We start from the raw sequence: 21,923 nt of genomic DNA on the forward strand, positions 1-21,923 counted from the left end.
ACTCTGCTCAAATCTGCATCTGCATCTTATCACTACTTTTTGACTCCTCTCTTATAGATGTCATTTATTTACTTACATGTTTTTCTTCTCACGGGATTTTGTTCTTTCTGAGATCAGTGATTGTGCCTCCTTTGTCAGCCAACAGTTCTGATAGGCACTCGCACGCTGCTGGAACCCAAATGCACAAATATGTTTTGCTCTTTTTTGTAGCTTCCTCGGGTCTCAGATGACTGGGCACCAGTAGATACAGAATGCTGCTGCTTTCCCTCTCCCAGGTAAATGACCTGCTTATCTATTTCTGTTGATGAAGCATGACTGTTGGACCCTCATTCGATTCTGAGATCACAAGAATGTGGAACCAGATGAGGGAGATCCATAGTCCCCACAACTTCACCCTTAAGACCATTAAGACACCATGCAGAGTCCTCTAAAGGACCCTGAATAAAGAGTTTCTACAGAGCGGATCCCACCAGCATTTTGCTGCTTTGAAGTAGGACCAGTCCTATAAAGGTGAAACTTGGGTGTTCCTCTGATTTACTGAAGGAATTCAGGAGCTTCCTAAATCCTTTCTATAACTTATTCATTGGGAATAATTATGCTGCAGAGAAAACAGGTTCTCATTCACCTCCTCAGTCTTCCCTGGGGAACCATTGCTCTCTGTCTAGAACCATATCAAAAATGGACTGGGTTTCCAGCATTCCCCTTGTTCTCCCCACTGTCTTCCCTAGATGGTCCCTGTGTACTTCCAAGTAAACATCTCTACACCACTGGCTAATGGAGAAGATAAGTCAGAACAGTTTGGTTTAGCATTTGAGGTCAAAAGCAGGAATTTTCTAGAGAAGAAATCCAAAAAGCAAAGTCGTCTAAGGGCAGCCCCCCAACTGGTCAGAATATGGCTGCCTCTTAACAGGGTCCATGGCTCCTAGCAAAAGCATGGGTCCTTAGAGAGTAATCAGTAATCAGCTGTTTCAGGCTTCTGTGAATTTCTCAGATCCTGTTAATCTAGAATATCATCCTCCTTATCCCAGTTCCCTTAATCTTATAACTGGCCAAGATACCCAATCAATCAGTGAATTCCAACTGTCTTTTAAAACCCAAGATTGAAACATCACTTCTTTTGCAATCACTCATTCGTCAATGTTAAATGTGTTGGGCTCCTACCTCTATTGTTGATGCTACCACCATGAGTGCAATTATTTGTTTACTTGGACTCCTTCCCAAATAAATCATGAGCAATGCAAGGGTAAGGACAATGTTGAGAAAAATGCTTAGCAAAATTCTCAATAGAAAGTGGGCCCTAGTTTAGCTATTGTGAATTGTGCTACTATAAACATTGAGGTGGCTGTGTCCCTGTAATATGCTGTTTTTAAGTCCTTTGGGTATAGACCAAGGAGAGGGATAGCTGGATCAAATGGTGGTTCCATTCCCAATTTTCCAAGAAATTTCCATACTGCTTTCCATATTGGCTACACCAATTTGAAGCCCCACCAGCAGTATATGAGTATACCTTTTTCCCTACATCCTCGCCAACACTTATTGTTGTTTGTCTCATAATAGCTGCCATTCTAACTGGAGTGAGATGATATCTTAGAGTAGTTTGGATTTGAATTTCTCTAATTGCTAGCAATGATGAACATTTTTTCATATATTTGTTGACTGATTGTATAGTGTAATTAAAATTGATTCCCAATATGAAGTTCTCTTAAAAAATTTTGTCACTATTAAATTTTGAAGACATTTAAAGGATTATATGAAATAAGTTACCTGTAAATGAAACAGAAGTTTTTTGTTTCTTTCTATTTCTGATGTTTGTGATTGTTGTTGTTTTGCAACTTGTTTTATAACTTCAGTTAATGATGATGTATCTTCTTTGCCCACAGCTGGACAAAAGAATAAAGTACATGATAAAAACTAAATGCAGACATTTTAAGACACTTACGTTTCTAAAATGAAAAAAAAAAACACTTATGTTTTTAAAATGCAGACATTTTAAGACACTTATGTTTCTATACTGGAACATGAAAAATTAGGTGTTTTTTTCTGATTTAAAAGAAAAGTACATTTTGGATTGATAATCCTCCCTGATTCTAGACAAAATCAAAATCAAAGGCAATAATAGCAGGCAATTCAGGCAACTCAAAGCTGTCTTCTGCAATGCCACAACTGTTCTTTTCTGGAAGAGTATAAATATTTTGATTGACCTAATTTTTTTTTATCTGGACCACTTGCACATATACTATAGCGTCACCACAACAACTCAATAGCAATTATAGCTGATGGATTTTCAACATAGGCCTGTATTTTCAGGTTGTTATGGCTTTTCTAAACACTGAGTACATTTCTTCCTGGTGAAATATAACTGCCTCCTTCTACTTTAATTTATTATTCCTTCTAACATAATTATCTTTTGGTACTACTTTTTGTTGATGTTCTTTTAATTATTTATTTCTTAAGACTGATTCATTACCATCTTTAGGAACTTCTTCACTCTTCCTTTCCTTGGTGCCTGACATTCTCATTGTCTGTAATCTCCTCTTTTCCACAGTCTGGCTCACCTTCTTTACTCCTACAAAAACATCTATATTGTTATAAATTGTCAAACATGTCACAGGAATGCAATGACATTTCACCACTGGTACCAGTAATTAAAAGACAATGAGTAAGGGAGAGATTTTGGAAGAAAAGTTGAACCGTATTTGAATCTTGGTTCTCCTGCTTTTTAGCTGTTATGACCTTGAGTAAGTTTCTTCTTTGATTCACTGTGTCCTCATCTCTACACCCTCATAGGGCTGTTGTAATAATTATAACAACCACACACACAATTGGTGAGAATCAGTTCTAAGAATGCTTTAGCAATCTCTACCACAAATATAGGATGTAGAGAAATAGCACTCTTGCCCAGTATTATTTTGGTCAGAGTAAGACCCAAGTAGGTTGAAAATCGTGTGCCAATGTACTTGATTTAGGAGTAACTGATAAGATGAAGGAGTACATATTTTTCTCCATTGAAAGATGAAGATAAAGTTGTTCCAACATAACAATGCTGAGTTGGCAGAAGTAAGGACATTATCAGCTTTAGGAAAAAAGGTCTCCAAATCTGCCTGTCCATTCCTATGCAGAGGAAATGGTTCAAGATTTTATGATATGTAAATGGAATCCAATGTCAATAAGTACTTTTGAAATTGGAAGTTGCCATCTCCCATTAAACATAAGGATTTTTCTATTTAGATGACTGATCCTTTTTAAAAAATTCTTATTTATATAGAACCTGTGCATCTTCCCAAATTGTACTCAAGTGATTACAAGCTTTGTAAGAAAAAAAGAAAGAAGGAAAGAAAGAAAAAAAATGTTATAAAGTAAGGCACATGCTAAGAAACGTTTAAAAACACTTAAATATGTTTCCTAAATATTATAAACAAAGTACTCATGTATTAGTCACACGTTTTAAAGGATTAAAATATGATATATAAACAAAAAGAGAAAAACAATGTTAAATTGCTTCTACCTGAAGTCTATGCAGAATATCCTACCATGCAAAAGAAAGCCTGAGAGCCTTACTAGCAGATTGTTATAATCACCCCTGAGAATTTATGATTAAAAATTAAGTCTATGCAGAATATCCTACCATGCAAAAGAAAGCCTGAGAGCCTTACTAGCAGATTGTTATAATCACCCCTGAGAATTTATGATTCTTTCCTGTCTCTTCAGGTCACTTCCTTCAAATCTCACCTCAAATGTACCACTTTCCTGAAGTCTTCCCTGATGCCGAGTCCATTTACTCTGTTCATGTCATTATTCTAAGTCCTTTTTTCCTAGCACACAGAACTGTCCCAGATCAGTGCTAACAGATCCAAATCTGATTTTTCTCTCGAGCTCTTTAGTTTGCCTTTCATGCTCATAGACACATCCTTATTCTTCCCACCTAACATAAAATTGCATGCCTTTATACTTTCAGACAGTTCTCTCCATAAGTATTTATATTGTGCTTGCTTTATGCTGGACATTGTTATGAGTGGTTAGATAAAACAACAACAACTGAAAAACCAGCCTCTACCTCAGAGCAAAGCCTGTCCAAGGAAGGGACATGACCTTTGTCCTTGGAAAGACCCACAGAGCACTCCTAGGCACATTCCCACCCTGCTAAGTTGTTTATCTACAAATAACAGGAGATATCTGCTGCACCAGGTGTCCCTGACTCAGTCAGGCTAGGTGGGGATCCATAGCAACCCCCTAGCAACCACCAATCAGCACAAGACAGGGAAATACCTGGGATGGCAGATGACCCTCCTAGCAGTTTATGGTGGTTGATAACATGTTGGGAAACCATGTAGTTCAGCACATACACCTCTTTTGGCTTAAACCAATCAGTTCAAATGAATCCCCCTCTTGTAGTAACCAATCACCCCTACCCAACTTGTTCCCGCCAGTGAATGTGCTAATCATGTTTTAGAGTTGTTATATGATTTTCCCGCGGTTTGTGATGATTTGCTAAGAGATGCTATGATGTATGTGGGGGTCCCTGCCTTCTCCAAAGAATGTATAAAACTACTGCAAACCCTGGGCTCAGGGCCTCTCAGCGTCACCAGTTGCTGTGTGCGCGTGGAGGACCCAGCTATTGCAATAAGCACCTCTTTGCTGTTTACATCAATCTTGGTCTCTGGTGGTCTTTTGGGGGTCCCGAATTCGAGCATAACACAACAATGACAAAAAAATCTATATTGTTTAGTGTTTATGTGGTGCCTGGCAGTATGCTAAGTTTACAAATACTAACTCATTTGACTCTATGAGGTAGATATTATTATTATGATTTTCATTTTATAGAAAAATACAGTGAGGCATGAATAGACCAAGAAACTTAACCAAAGTCAAGTTTGCTAGCTATTGAGATGTGATTTAAATTCAGGTATTTGGGCTCCAAAGTTTATGCTCTTAAATTTTAGTTTAAGGGTAGAAGTATATCTTTATCCCTCCAGAATCAAATTAAACTACACTTTTGTAGTCATTTTGTTGCTTTAATTAGGGGCAACCTGGTGTCAGGTCTCTTCTTCCCCCACTAAAACTCTGTTTCTTTTCTTTTCACTTAAATAAATCCTATTTCTTTCAGTCACTTAAAGTAAAAAAAAAAAAAAAAAAGTTGGGGAGCTGGGGTTGTGGTTTAGTGTCAGAGCACTGGCCTAGCACATGTGAGGCCCTGGGTTACATCCTTAGGACCTTAAACAAATAAGTAAATAAATAAATAAAATGAAAGTATTGTGCCCAACTACCAATAAAAATAATAACAATAAGAAAAAGCAGAAAGAAAGAAAAAAAGAAAAGAATGGTTTTATTTTTAAAGATATGATTATATTTATGAGTAATAAAGCCTTGAATTTTTACTGAGCCAAACTTGATATAGTTAACTTTAAAATCCACATTATAAAAAAGAAAAATTGTACCCTTTAAAGACCTGTCTCTTCTCTTGAGGAGTTTGTCATGAACATAACACTTCTTTAAGTGGGTCACTGGTTCTCATCCAGGTTGTCAACTCCTAGTTTATGTGCTCTGTTAAATATAATTGATAAATATATTTTGAGTTTTGTTCTTAGTAACTGGCAATCTCTCAATTTAGAAAATTGTGTGTGTGCACATGTGTGTGTGCACGTGTGTGTGTGAGAAAGAGAGAGAGAGAGAGAGAGAGAGAGAGAGAGAGAGATTAATTTATTCCCGTCTTTCAATTCTAAAGGATTAGCATTATTCAGGTGTAAAGTGTTGTATTTACTGTGCTAGGAAACTTGTGGGACAAGGCATGACATAGTTAATGGGCTTTCAGTAAAAAAAAAGTAAGAATAGAAGTCTTTGAAGTTTCCAGATAATCATCTCCTAGATAAGGAAAGAGTGACTGTCTTTACATGTATTTAGCAGCTGAGCACATCATCAAAGCAATAACACACTAGAAAGAATGTCATGCGTATGATTTAATGAGTGATATTTTAAAATAGACATTACACTGCTTGTCCCATTTATATGTATCTGCTAATGTGCTTTTTATGTGTCACTAAATTTATTGGAAAGAATATTTCCAATTTTTTTCTTCCTTGGCTTCAGTTAAATGACTCATACTCATAACTACAGATTAAGATATTAATAGAAGATATTAATAGATATCAATTATTCCCTGTAATTTTACATTTGTTACATATAGATATAGAGGGCTGGGGCTATAGCTCAGTGGCAGATCACTTGAGAACACTTGCCTAGCATGTGCAAGATCCTGGTTCAATCCCTAACCCTCAAAAACAGCAACAAAAACAAAAACAAAAGAGAGAGAAAAAAATTACGTTTCTTTTTACTTTTAAAATCAACTTTATTGAGAAATGTATACGCAATGAAATACCTACATTTTTAAAATATATAATTCAGTAAGCTTAAACAAACATAACAAAACAATTGTCAGTCAAGATGCAGATCATATAGAAGTACAATTTATTTTTCCATACATCTTTTGGTAAATATTTGGATTATTTTCAGTTTGGGGCTATTATTATTAAAGCCATGATGAACAAGTTTATCTACAAGTTTTGGCTGCATTTTTTTTTCATTTCTCTTTGACAATTGCCTTTATAAGAAACTGCCAATATACATTTTATGAATAATGTTCAAAGTCATTGAAAGAGGATAAATATTTATATGTAACATCTGTTCTTTTGTTTAATAAATATTAAGCAAGCATTATGTAATAGTAGAACTTTGGGCTCTGGGTGTCCAGAATTTAATAAGACACAATTCTTGCCCTGAACACATTCAGAGAATGTGGTGTACAGCTCTCTCTTATGCAAATTCAGGACTGAATCTACAGATATCACCCTACTGACCTTTTGTTCTAAGCCCTATGTCTGGCTCTCCTATCAACTGCTTATCTAACTTTATGGTGAAAAGTTTTGAAATATCACTGTTTTCAAACATTAAAATGTCTGTATTTTGTAATAAAGTAAAAGAAATTTGCCTCCCAAATGTGATCAATAAAATGGATAACATCAAGTTTCAAACTTTGAAGTAGTTGGAAATTTTGTTAGAAATTGATTAACAGTGTAATGTCTAATAAACATTTAATGAGAATCATTTCTTAAAGTATAGTAGTTTCAATAGAACAAATAAACAAAATTTTTAAGTATAATGGTTTCATGAATTCTGCATTAGTCCATGAAACATAAATTGTATGAAAAATCACATAAATGAAAAGCCTGAGAGCCTATTCTCTATTGAATTTCAACCAACCTGAAATCTACAAATAAAGACAAGTTGTAGCCAAAATAACCAAAAACTAAATTGAAAGAGAAAAGCACAAAGGTTCCGCTTGCTCTCAACATTATAATTGTTATGCTCGAATTCCGGACCCCCAAAAGACCACCAGGGACTAAGATCGATGTAAGCAGCAAAGAGGTGTTTATTGCGAGCTAGTTAGGTGACACTGAGAGTCCAGGGTTTGCAGCAGTTTTATACACTCTTTGGGGAAGGCGGGGACTTCACATACATCATAGCATCTCTTAGCAAATCATCACACACCGCGGGAAAATCATAAAACAACTCTAAAACATGATTAGCACATTCACTAGTGGGAACAAGTTGGGTAAGGGTGATAGGTTAGTACAAGAGGGGGATTCATTTGAACTGATTGGTTTAAGCCACGAGGGAAGTATGTGCTAAACTACATGGTTTCCCAACATGCTATCAACCACCATAAACCACCATGGTTTCCCAACATGTTATCAACCACCATAGACAGGTATTTTCCCTGTCTCATGCTGATTAGTGGTTGCTAGGGGGTTGCTATGGGTCCCCACCTAGCCTGACTGAGTCAGGGACACCTGGCTCCTCAGATCTCTTCTGTTATTGGTAGATAAACAACTCAGCAGGGTGGGTATGTGCCTAGGAGTGCTCTGTGGGTCTTTCCAAGGACAAGGGTCATGCTCCCTTCCTTGGACAGACTTTGCTCTGAGGTAGAAGCTGGTTTTTCAATAATCTGTAGCTGTCACAGGTGTTTTGTTTTTGTTTTTATTTATTTATTTATTTGATACTAGGGATTGAACCTAAGGGCCCTTAACCACTGAGCCACATTCCCAGACCATTTTTATTTTTTTTATTTTGAGACAGGGCCTCACTAATTTGCTGAGCCTGGCTTTGAACTTGCTATCCTCCTGCCTCAGCCTCCTGAGTCACTGACTTGTCACAACTTAATGGTCTTGATACCACATAGACTGAAAACTGGTTTGTCCAACAGCTGTTAGTGATACTTCTCCCAGCAAACAGTTCAAAAAATGATTTTCATGGAAAATTAACGTAAGCAAGCAGTTGACCTTCTGGAAGAAATAAGAACATAACATGGTCGCTATTCATCAGTAAGAAATATTTTCAATTGATAATTTCTAGGGAGGGAATTTCTCCTTCTTTTTATAACAATTTAAAAGACTTGGAATGAAGAGAAGAATTTGGTTCCCATTTGTTTTGCTTTGTGGTGCTGATTACCTTCCCTGTTGTCATTACTTACTACCACCAGGTTCACACTAAGACTCTAATTCCTAAAGCACATTCAGCAATTTCCTCTCCACCCCAGTGGATAAAGACACACTGTTCTTTAATGTAGCTGGGATTCAGCCCATTGCCCAAAGCACTAGGTAGAAAAGATTCCTTAAGGGTAAAGAATAAAGTGTGGATACTATCATCTCCCAGCATTTGAATAAGCATGTAAGTCAACATATTAGTCAGAAGATTAAATAAAAAGATGATGACTGCCTTCCCTGAACTTCTTAGGGAAGTAGTTAAGAATCCTGGGATCAGAATAAGTTATACTCCATGTACATATAATGACAAACCAGCCTCTACCTCAGAGCAAAGCTTGTCCAAGGAAGGGGGCTTGACCCTTGTCCTTGGAAAGACCCACAGAGCACTCCTAGGCACAAACCCACCCTGCTGAGTTGTTTATCTACAAATAACAGGAGACATCTGCAGAGCCAGGTGTCCCTGATTCAGTCAGGCTAGGTGAGGACCCATAGCAACCCCCTAGCAACCACCAATCAGCATGAGACAGGAAAAATACCTGGGATGCCAGATGACTCTCCTAGTAGTTTATGGTGGTTGATAACATGTTGGGAAACCATGTAGTTTAGCACGTACACCCCTCGTGGTTGAAACCAATCAGTTCAAAGGAATCATCCTCTTGTACTAGCCAATCACTCTTACCCAACTTGTTCCCGCCAGTGAATGTTCTAATCATGTTTTAGAGTTGTTTTATGATTTTCCCGCGGTGTGTGATAATTTTCTAAGAGATGTATGTGAAGTCCCTGCCTTCCCCCAAAGAGTGAACAAAACTGCTGCAAACCCTGGGCTTGGGGCCTCTCAGCATCACCAGTTGCTGTGTGCATACGGAGGAGGACCGAGCTAGCTCGAAATAAACACCTCTTTGCTGCTTAAATCAATCTTGGTCTCTGGTGGTCTTTTGGGGGTCTTGAATTCGAGCATAACAATAATAGGTCAAAACATAAACTCTACTGTTATGTATATCTAAAAACAACAACAAAGAACATTGGGGCTCTCTGCTGTCTCTGAATCTAGGCAAAAAAAAAAAAAAAAAAAAAAAAGGAGGAGGTTAGGTAGATAGTCAGAACCAAATAAGTTATTGGTCTGCATAATCAGAAGTAAGTCAGTTATCATTTTTTCTATGCTTGATTTTTCTCATGAAAACAAAAATACTTGTTTTTTGAATAGTTTTATAATATTTAGCAGAAAAGTCATAAATAATTTTTATCTCAATATAACAGAGTTTGGGAGATGATAAAATATACATCTATATTATATGCTGTACAATACTATACAGATGTAAAATAATTATTACTGTCTCATCATTGCAAGTATAAATACCAGTTAAGATTTAGTTCTTGGAGTAAATAATAGGAGTTTCCAATAAATACCTCCACTTCAGATTGGAGCCCAATATTGAAGCTGATTTTCTATCAGTGCTGTCTCATAAAATGATCCCAAAACTTTACTATCTATAAATCAACTATAAAATGCTTAGGAGATATCATCACATGCATATCATGAATGCAAATATACACTTTAATACAATGCTGAATCCATTACTTTTGTCTATTTTCCTGCTGATTAACATAAGAATTTTCTATCAGGTTCAACTTATTCACCTAAGTGGAATTGTTATGACAGATTTGTGGGACCCCAATAGACCTCCAGGAGCAGAATCTGATGCAAGTACACAAGAGTCTTTATTGCAAGCTTGAGCCTGGCCTCATAACCGTTCCTGATGCAGCGGTCCCAGGGAGTGAGTCCCGGGGTCCTTTGTTCAGTGAGATTTTATAGGTTTGGGGGGGATACTCTATGCGTCACAACATCACACAGCAAATCATTCCATACCGCGGGAAATTCAAACAACAACTCTTAACATTGATTAGCACATTCAATGGCGGGAACAATTTGGGAAGGGGTGATTGGTTAATACAAGAGAGGGATTCATTTGAACTGATTGTTTAGGGGTGTACATGCTAAACTACATGGTTTCCAACTTGTTATCAACCACCATAAACTACTTGGGGGTCATCTGGCATTCCAGGTATTCTCTCTGTCTCATGCTGATTGGAGGATGATAGGGGGGTTGCTATGGGTTCTCATCTAACCTAACTGAGTCAGGGACACCTGGCACCACAGACCTCTCCTGTTATTTACAGACAAACAACTCAGCAGGGTGAGTATGTACTTAGGAGGGCGCTGTGGGTTTTTCCAAGGACAAGGGTCATGCCCCTTCCTTAGGACAGGCCTTGAGGTAGAAACTATTGTTATTTATTTATTTTTAAAAATGGAGTCACATTAGTTTTTCAGAATCTTGTTTTCATACTTGTTTTCCTCTAACTATTGTATTGCTTTATTTTTTTAATTAATTAACTTATTCTAATTAGGTATATATGACGGTAGAATGCATTTTTATTCATTGTGTATTGCTTTATTTTATTTTTACAATTTTATGTGTTTAGTTTTTTATTGGTTCTTTTAGAAGTAGCTAAAGTGACCTCATCTGGTTATCATTTTGTATTTACCAAGTATTGGAAAATTGGATCAGTTTTCTTGTTTCTGATAGTCAATTTTATCTTAGTTTACTTGTTTATCTTTTGTCAACAATCCTGTAAAGAGTCCTTGCTGAAAGTAGAGGGAATAAAGAATGCATAGAACAAGGTAGTTACAAATACCAACTATACCCCCCTCGTGACCAGTTACAGTTCCTAGTTTGTTAAGAATATGTTTGTGCATATTTACACATGCATTACGATGACATGCTTGTTTCTCTCCTGTTATTCATTCATCATGTAATATTATTGATAATATCAGTGCTTAAAGTAAACCTACATTAGAGTATTTAAGTTGTAGGTATTTCAGAGTAGAGGGAGCAAGGCGGTAGAGGAGGCAATACTACAATGAATACCCAGTGGCTGGTAGTTTTGAAAACAAAAACCTTGAATTTGATTGCCATCATCTCTCTCCTGCATATTCAAGGTTAACATTAAGCTTGTTGTGTGTGTGCGGAGGGCTGAGTAGAATCACACAATCTTACAATACAACCTATCCCGTATTATAGCCAACTCACTGGTAGACTTCTCTCTTACATATAAAACCATTTCCCTTCTGATTTGATCTGTATTGACTTTTTTTTCTATAAATAAAATAATATTTTTCTTTCATAGTGAGTCATTGTATGTAGTTATGGAGCTAAGTGAATTACTTAGCTCTTATGTTTTAGGTTTTGCCTTTTGCCTTTGTATATTTTTTGTTTGTTTGTTTGGTTTTAGTATTGGGGATTGAACCCAGAAACACTTTACCACTGAGCTACATCCCCAAACTTTTTTTTTTTTAGGTCTTCACTATGTTCTGAAGCTGCCAAATTGCAATCCTCCTGCCTCAGCAAGAGTTGGTGACTTGCACCATTGCACCTGGCTTTAGTTTTTGTTGTTGTTGTTGTTTATTTGTTTGAGTTTTTTTCCCCCCTTTTTTTAAAATCCAGATGAACCTCATAGAAACCTCTGGTCAGTAAAAAAGTAGGTGGCATTCAAATACCAAAATTTTATACTGAAAGAAATAATAAAGGAGGCTTAAGAACTTGTTCCTGGCTGGGTGCAGCGAGCCACGCCTGTAATCCCAGCAGTTCAGGAGGCTGGGGCAGAAGGATTCCAAGTTCAAAGCCAGCCTCAGCAACTTATCGAAGTCCTAAGCAATTTAGTGAGACCCTATCTCTAAATAAAATACAAAAAAAAAAGGCAGGGGGAGGCGCTGAGGAGGTGGCTTTGTGGTTAAGTGCCCCTGGGTTCAATTCCTTATGCAAAAGAGAGAGAGAAAGAGAAAGAGAAAGAGAGAGAGAGAGAAAACTAAGTCCTGTAGTATCTCCAAGTGTTAATGAAATGTTCATGGGTTGTGTGGGGGTCACTGTGCATCAAAGCCTAGTGGATACAAACCTCTGGTGTCTGGGAATGACCAATGGACATTTCTCTGGTCAATTTCCCAGGGACATGGTGAATTTCTCTCTCTCTCTCTGCCATGTCCCATATAGCACCTGAGATAGGTGTGACCTGCAATGTGCCAATCAACCTGTTGACTACAAGACATCAGAAGGAAGACTCTGCCCTTGAAGCCTGCCTTTGATGTACCCCCTTAAATAAATCACTGGAATCATCTTTCCTTTGTCTAGTTCTTTTGTGGACTGGATGTATGGGGCTCCACTTTTGTAAATATAATTCTGACTCTTTGTCTTTTTGTTCTTCACTAGTTATTTTAGACTTTAAGTTTTCAGGTGGCTTACTCCCTCTTCAGCAGGAAGAAATCCCCCCCCCCCACACTCCCAATGAGATGCTGGACATTGACCCCACTACCAAGTAACATGGAGCCAAATGGTTTCTAAAAGATTTCTTGTTTCTTAAGCAAAGATTCCAAAGAATGGCAGGTGAGATTTAAAAGACATTATTTTTTAAAAGAAATAATTTTAGTATTTTGTCTCTGTAGGCAAGAATGCTACATAATTTGACTAATTTGGGATGTTTCTGAAGTCAATTGGTGGTCTTCTCATTGAAAATCATTTTTTTCTTACCTCAGTTTTAAGCTCTAACACTATATCAGTTTAAGCATACTGACATTGAAGTAAAATTTAAATAGTAAGGCTGCATAAAAAAGAGACCTTTAGAAACACACACACACACACACTCACACACACAATTTCCTTTCTGATGTATATAAAGTTAGAAACAATATATATAGACTATATATACATATATAATCTTAGCAATAGATAAAGTATCTTATTTAAATATATAGTTAAACAATGTTCTTTAAAATTAAACTTCACAAATAGGAACATGGTCCTATAATTATACAAGTACTTGCTTTGGGAGAAGGGCATGGTCTATTTTTATTCTCTCAAGAGCTTTCTGGCAGTCACCACCCAAAACTGCATCTGCTTCATTTGATAAGGAAATTGTTAAAAGGTGGATTACTAAGAAAGAATGAGTCACAAGTGGAAGGTTTTACCTTTAAGGCATAGAAAATTGGTATAAAAACAAGTGCAAGAACAATGGAATCTGGTTTATTTGGCTTCACTTCAGACTTCATTCTATCAAGAAGCAGACTGACCTCAGGAAATCGCCTAAGAGAAAATGGAGGGAAAATAGACTGGTGGATACTAGATATCAGTGGAGAAGAATTGAAAGAGATAAATGGGAGCATGCTTTCTAAGTATGCAATAAATATTTAAAATATGCTTTTCCTTTGTATGCTAGAGGAATGACTTAGGAAATTAAAGTGTCACATACATATAGTAAGTTAAAAAGCAAAAGTATACTCTTCAATACAATGCTGAATCCATTACTTTGGTCTATTTTCCTGCTGATCAACATAAGAACTTTCTAACAGGTCCAACCTTATTCACCCAAGGCATTAAGTGGAATCTTGTTTTCATACTTTTTTCCCATACATATAATAAGTTAAAAATCAAAAGCATAATTTTAATTCAACATGCTAACCTTATGCCTGATTTTATACGATCTTCCTAAAACAAGTACCCAAAAAAAGTAAATAATTGTGGTGAGTTTGATAAAAGGAAGTGTGGGCAGCCAGTCTGAATGAATTCACATACTCCTTCCCTGTGATCGGAGAGGCTCTGTCGGTCACTTTCATAGTGACCTGGATATTGTCCCATCCTTGAAGTAGCAGAATGTGTCTTCAGATGTAGGCATATAGCGCTATGGATTGAGCTATGCTCACCTCTTTGTGATATTACTCCCTTTGCCCTGTTTTGGATAGAATGTTCCATGGAAACACCCTTTGTGTGTCCCCTTCTCTTGCTCTGTCTTTGGGTGTGGGCTTCCTAGATGTCAGTCAATCTGCGGACAGCAAGACATCCTGAAGCTAGACTCAACCCCCTGAAATCTGACCCCTTGCCTCATTTGAATGACTTCTCCTCAATAAAAGTGTTCAGCACTGGCTGGAGCTCTCTCTCTTTCTGTGGACCCTTAAGATCAGAGGAGCCATCACAGAATTCCAAAGAAAAAGGTATCTTCGTCTCTTGTGTGGTTATTTCATGCAGACCCAGTTCCACTGGAGTGACCCTGAGTGTTTTAGTCACTAGGAATGCGACAAGGAAGAAACATTACAATTTTTTCTAACGATGACCATATTATCTGTACTTCTGTTGTTTTAGTTTTAACAAGACCCAAAATAATTTCTAGGAGACAACAGAGTGTTAAGGGACAGAGCAAAGTGGAGCTTTTCACTTAAGATACACTCATATAAGTTCAAGTAGTGAGGCCAGCAGGCAATACTGAAATGATCTACATTCTACTATGATTCATTCTCTTTTCAATCTTTGCCTCTTTTGTAATATTCTGAATAAATACATTTGAATGTCTTAAAGACACATGAAGTGTAGGGAAAGACAGAATATTCTGAAGGAATAAGCAGAAAGTCCTGTAGTAGGAGGACAATTGACACCTTCTAGAATTTCCTCATTTATCACACCATATTTCAATGCTGAAAAGGTATCAAATTAGTCTTTTACTTCCTTTTCTCTCTTCTTTGCTTATCTTTTCTGTGTCAGATAATGATATTGGGAGCATAGGGGTTTCCCCCCCCCCAACAGTGCTAAAGCTTTAGTATAAAAGTGTGATGAGGGCAAATATATATTTTTGAATCATCAGCAGCAATATCACTGTTATAATAACTTAGTACCTTTATCAATATCATTATCATGGCACTTTACCACGTATAATGAGTTTATATTTTTATAGTTCATATAAACTCTTAACTGTACAATATCCGAGTATCAGAGTAGTATTGTACTGAATGGCATAAACAGTTGGTTCCATGTATGTTTATAAATATGTTGCACTAGAAATATCCGTACACAATGTAAAGGACAGAAACTTTTAAAATTCTCCATGTGCTAACTAATGATTGCTATGAATAGCTAGCTATAACCCAAAGATAAATATCTTGGCTTTTTTTACATAATGGCTTTCCTTTGTTCCCAGCTAATTGCTTTAGAATGCATCTGCAGTTTCCCTATCAATAGTATTCCTGGTTCATTATAGGAATCCGATTTCACTTATCTCACACATAAATTATAGACAACTGAAAATCAGCAAGACACAATGTTGGACTTAAATTATGGAACGTGAAATGCCAAAGATCATGGGATGGCTAAACATAGCAGCTGAATTGTAGCCCAGTACAAAAGCTATATTTTAAAAAAGACATTGAAGTAAATGGAAGAAAGAATCCTCAAGAGCTGTCCTTCTAGATATTCCACGTGGCATATGAGGAGTAGACTTAATCGGAAGTGCTATCATTGACTGTGAGCTTGATAAAGCATTTTGAAACCTTGCTTTTCTCAATGAGACTTGCCTGGTTCATCTAACCAAACTCTGATACTTCTCCTATTTGTTGCTTCCTTGTCTCAAAAAATGGCATCCCCATTCCTCATGTCAAAAAATTGAAAATCACCATTGATTTCTGCCTTTACATCAGACCTCATGTCTGGCCATTACCAAAGTCTGTCAGTTCTACATTAAAGTATATCTCAAAATCAATTTTCTCCATTTCCACTTCCACTACCTTAGTCCAAACTCTTATGAACTCACTAGTTCAAGATAAGCAGATAATTAGTCTTCCATCTCTATTCTTACCTACAATTAGGAAAGCATTTCCACTAAAGTAAATAGATTTTGTTTTCACTTTCACATCAAATTTATTTTATTTTTAAAGGTTCTTATTGATAAATAATTCAAAAAACCAGAACTTGTCAGTCCCTTGTTTGAACTCCTGCAATGACTTTCTAATTATAACCCTAATAAAACTTTCTTTGACGACCTTTAGTGTCCTGAATGATTACATTTCTACTTAATTCTGCCACTTTATCTGATACCTCAGTCTGAAGTTTTCCATTTCAACATTTATTTTTGTCCCTATTTGAATGTATGCTTCTAGGGTTTACCACAGCCTTCAGTTCTTAGTTAATGGCATATATTATGTGTTAAACAAACATAAGATAAATGAATGAATGAACCTACACAATTCTGTCTGTTTTCTGTCTTCTCTACAGTTCCTTGCACTATCTGTAATAACTCCAATCAAAGTGCCCTAAAGCCATACTTCAGTGACAACCCTGTTAATCTGGAACTACAATCCACCGTCCTCCAGATGTGATATAACACTTATTACACTCTTATATTGGAGAGTTTTCTTATTATTGGTTTGCAACATGAAATATACTAAGTATGCATCTCTGTCTCTGTCTCTTACAGAGAAAGCTACAGATTTAAAAAGTACATTAGCTTAGAACTACATATTTGGGAAATGTAGAGATAAGTATATCATTGAAAATTTATTCATTAATTAATTCCATCAACATTATTGAGTCTCTTCCTTGGAAGTTCAGGTTTTATGGGGCTTAATACATATAAAAAATTGAGAAGAAATTTCCTTAAAATATAAAAATAGGTTACTTTTTTCAAGGTTTACATACTAAAATAATTTGGAATTAATCCTCCACTTGTGCTGTCTTATATCTCCCAGGAACTTGGACAAAGTTTGAATAAATGAAGGCATCTGAAATTAAATTTAATATGCCTGATGGCAAATGGGGCTGTGAGAGCCTACAAAATTGGCCGTTGGAATCAGTCATGAAAGACATGGTCATGAAAGAGAAGCAGATTAATAAATATGACAAGATGCTGGAATCAAGGTGAGCACAGGGTGCTTAAAAGGAAAGTTGCCTGGAGGGAAGAGGACAGTTGGTGACAAAATTGAGGTGGGATCAACATTTCAGAGAAGGATAAAACCCCCTGGAAAGACTGAGAAAAGGTTGGTACATTTGGGAACTCTTACTACTTACTTCAGCACAGTACTTGAGGTGAAAGCACCAAGTAGTGATGAGATGAATGTGGAATGCAGAAGCCAGTTTATAAAGAGTTTTGTTATTACAGTAAGGGAGTCTGTGTTATCTCTGTAAAACCACTAAAAATGTTTAATCAGGGAAGTAGTGTATGAAATACATGTCTTAATAAGCTTATTCTTTTAGTAATGTGAAAAATGGATTGAAAGTAGAGTAAGATTGCAAGTAAGGGAACTAAATAAAATGTTCTTGTTGCAACCAATCAGGAAGAAAATGATGAGGTCCTGAAATAAAGCAATGGGAATTAAGTACCTGCTTCCAGCCCATGTTTCCTATTCAAAGACAAACCATTTAATGATTATATTGTGGCTGTGTCACTGTAGTATGCTAATTTAAACTTCTTTGGGTATACACCAGGAGTGGGATAAGTAGGTCAAAAGGTGATTCCATTCATAATTTTTTGAGGAGTCTCCATACTGTTTTCCAGAGTGGTTGCACCAATTTGCAATCCCACCAGCAATGTATGAGTGTACCCTTTGCCCTACATTCTTGTCAACATTTATTATTACTTGTATTCTTGATAATTGCTATTTTGGATGCCATTTCTCTAATTTCTCTTAGAGATGTTGAACATTTTTTCATATATTTGTTAATGATTTGTATTTCATTTTTTGAGAAATAATAAGTATAATCTGTAATAGGGAGTTTTTCTAATTCATATCATAAACACTTGGAAAATGGGTATCCTGTCTAGTTGTCTGCTGCTACCGTGCTAGCCTTGACAATTAATTAAACCTCACTTTTCTTGTCTAACGTGTGGGAGAACTGACTTAGACAATCTTTAAAGCTTCCTTTCAATTCCAAAATTCTATGGACAGCAAAGTTTCCCTATTTCTATTATAGAGCTGTTATTTACTACTCTTTTTTGCAAGTTAGAAAAAGAAAATGAGGTCATTAACTTGGAATTAACCCTTCATTTGTGCTGTCTTATATCTAGAATGCCAGGCATTGATATGGACTTTTCACAAATAGTAATTAAACTTGGTTATCTTTATGAGAAAGGTTCTTGAAAAGAGAAGTATAATTTAAATATAAATTACGAATTAAAGAGTTGGTTATATTTTCTCCTAAGACATAAAGAATGTCAGAAAATATGTATCTTTCTGCCTTTTAACATACCATATCTTATTTATTTTAGAATAGCATAAGCTAAAAATTATGTACAGCTAAGTACCTCAGAATTCAATGCTTATAGTTACAAACTAAGCTTAAACAGTTTTAAATTATTTTGCTAGTTTACTCTAATTAAAGTTGCAATGGAGTGTTCCAGTTGTGCACTTGAAAGAGAAACCTTGTATTGTGCAAGTGCTTGCCTGCAATTTATTAAATGGGCACAAGTAAGCTCTCTTGTCTACACATAATCCAATTAAATGCATTTTATTTTACATATGAAATAGAACCACTTGGAATTAACTTACTTATATTTGAACATAGTTGACTCCAAAAAGCAACAATTCCCATGGTTTATTATAATGTTTGTATATGAGTCACTAAAACCATAATCTCAATAATTTTGTCTATTTTTATAAAGTAAGTAACAAATAGTTTTATTTAAAGAATTACAATTCATCATGTACATTTTTATGGAATGTCAAGATGTAATGTATAGATTATAAGATCCAAAGCATTGTAAGATGTATGAAAAAACATCACATTTTCAAATTTGCTAAAAGCAGTTTCTAAATATCAAATTGGAATTTTGGACTCGGTCATCCATTCTGCTCATAGCATCACAAGAAGTTCTATTTTCATTTTTTTCAAAGTCATCTAAATGGAAGGGAAGCAAACCACATGTCAGGGTCTCTATAGAGATGATTGAAATCCAACTGCAAAGTACACATCTTAAAGCAGCTGCATTGGAAATTGAGAAGCTCTGTTTACCAACAGGGATTGAGAAGACCACATACTTCACAGGAAACAGCAAAGCCAAGTGCAAATGCATCCTAATATGTTTAGAAAATTAACTGCTTTAGGGGATGTTAATTAAGTACATGGACAAGAGACAGAAGGAAAGATTAGAATTGACATGGTAGAGTTGTAGGAAGGTGAAGACTGTTCTGAGAGAGTATTAGGGAAAGGAGTTTTGGAACAGAGTAGTTCTTCTTCATATATATATGTTTATACATATATATAACATAATTTTATATTATATATTGTATTAAATATACAATATATATTATATATCTATATAATCCTTGGAGTAATGGAATTGTAGGCATTCATGTATTGGATTTACAGTATTAAATTTAGAGTGATTGCACTAAAAAAGCACATGCGCCCACATGCGCATACACACACACACACACACACACACACACATACACACATACACACACACATCCCATGACACATCTGGGAAAAGTTAAATCATAAGAAAGTAAACTCCTATCATATACTAGTATGAGCCAAAGTAAAACTTTAGAAAATGGAGAAAAGAAATATTTTATAGCATTATATTATAACAAAACAAAGTTAGATAGGAACTCATGTCATTTTGAGTCTCTCCAAAGGGAAGATTTGGAAACTCATCCTAAATTTTACTTTCTCTAATTAAGATCAAAGTCAAAGGAAATTTATGATCAACAAGAGAAAAACAAGAAATCCAGCATAAAAATGAGTAAGAGGTATAATTAGGAAAATTTCAGAAGATGAAATGAGTGTGAAACAATAAATATTCACCCTCACTTATAATTTTAAAAAAACTATCCATTGAAACAATATACTCCTGGGGCTGGAGTGGAGCACTCACCTAGCATATCAGAGGCCCTAGATTTGATCCTCAGCACCACATAAAAATAAATCAAGGTATTGTGTCCAACTACAACTAAAAAATGAATATTAAAAAAATCTATATACTCCTATCACAAGGAAGCCACCACCTAGCCAGGGTAATTCTTCCTGCTCAGGAGGGAATAAGATACCTTAGAAAATAGAGTCTGAAATAATTAGTGAAGAAATAACAGAGTCACAGGATCAGTTTTAAAAGCAGAGTACCTGATAGGATCTTCCAGTCCTGGTAGGATTGGAACAGAACAATCAGAAATTTTATTTAAGGGGGGTACATCAAAGGCATGGATAAGATTTCAGGGGTGGAGTCTTGCTTCATGATGTCTTGCAGTCAACAGGTTGATTGGCATCTTTGCAGGCTACACCCATCTCTGAGAGGCTGTGTGGCTACAGCCATCTCTGGTGTTGTGTGGGACCTGGTAGAGCTGAATAGGACTCACATGATCTGGGTGATCTTAGCAGCAGGATTGCCACAGGAAGTTCCCAAAAACCAGATTTTTCTATTCATTGGGCTACTGTGCCAATTTGGTCCACATATAATCCACGGACGGCTTTCAAATTACTCCTTTACATTATCAAATTGAAATTAGATAGATACATAGATAGATAGATAGATAGATAGATAGATAGATAGATAGAGCGAGCGAGCAAAAGTGTGGATAGGGATGTAGGGAAACTGGACCCCTCATGACCTGGGAATGGAAGCATAAATTATAACAGCCATTTTTGAAAGAAATTGGAAGTATTTAGTTAAATTCACTACATGTATACTGTATAACCTATAACTTGATCAATTCTAGTCCTCAACAATGGTGCATAGATTAAAAAAAAAAAAAACATACTCAGGGACTATCATTAGAATGGGTTGATGGAAGAAAACTACCCAAGTTATCCATTATATACCAAAAGTATTGAAGACCAAAGTATTTTCAAGATAAAGAATATTATACAGTAGTCCAAAGGACAAGAGAATCCTTTAAAAAGCATGGATAGAGCTCCCAAATTAATATTGATTAAAATAGCAAAAAGCAAGATCTGAGGAGAGACAGGATTTGGACCACACTGTCATTACCTTAATTTTAAAATACACTTAATAATATTTATTTTTCATAGATATATATGAGTATAAAGGATTGTGTGGAAAGGGAATTGTAAAGTCTAGCCTAAAACCTATCAGTGATGCCTCTGGAGTGGGATGGAACAGGAGAATATTAAAACTGACGTTATTTGAGAGAACCCAGGTGTGACAATATTTAGTATATATAACAGGCTTAGGCTTGAATAAATATTATCTCTTGCTCCTTCCTCTCATTTTTTTTATTGATTGTTTGCATTTACCTCTGAAGTTTCTCCAGATTCCTACTATTCTTGCTTTATCACTTGTAAATAACTATTTTCGCATTGCCTAATGTGTTCTGTATTTGTTTCCACTCATCACTGCTCTTATTCAAATTTCTTCTTTTTTTTAGCAGTTACTCTTGCTTCCAACAAGAGTTACAATCTGGAGGTCTAAGGAAGGAAGGAAGTTAAGAGCATGGAAAAGTTTTTACTTGGATGCTTGAAACTCCACTAGCACCAGAGTATATGGCATTTCACTTCTTGTCTACAGGGTCTACTGAACCTGGCAGAGAGAACTTTCCCCATCAACTCTGGATCTCTTTCA

This window comes from Callospermophilus lateralis, chromosome 12 (assembly GCF_048772815.1).
Source record: "Callospermophilus lateralis isolate mCalLat2 chromosome 12, mCalLat2.hap1, whole genome shotgun sequence".
Taxonomy (NCBI): domain Eukaryota; kingdom Metazoa; phylum Chordata; class Mammalia; order Rodentia; family Sciuridae; genus Callospermophilus; species Callospermophilus lateralis.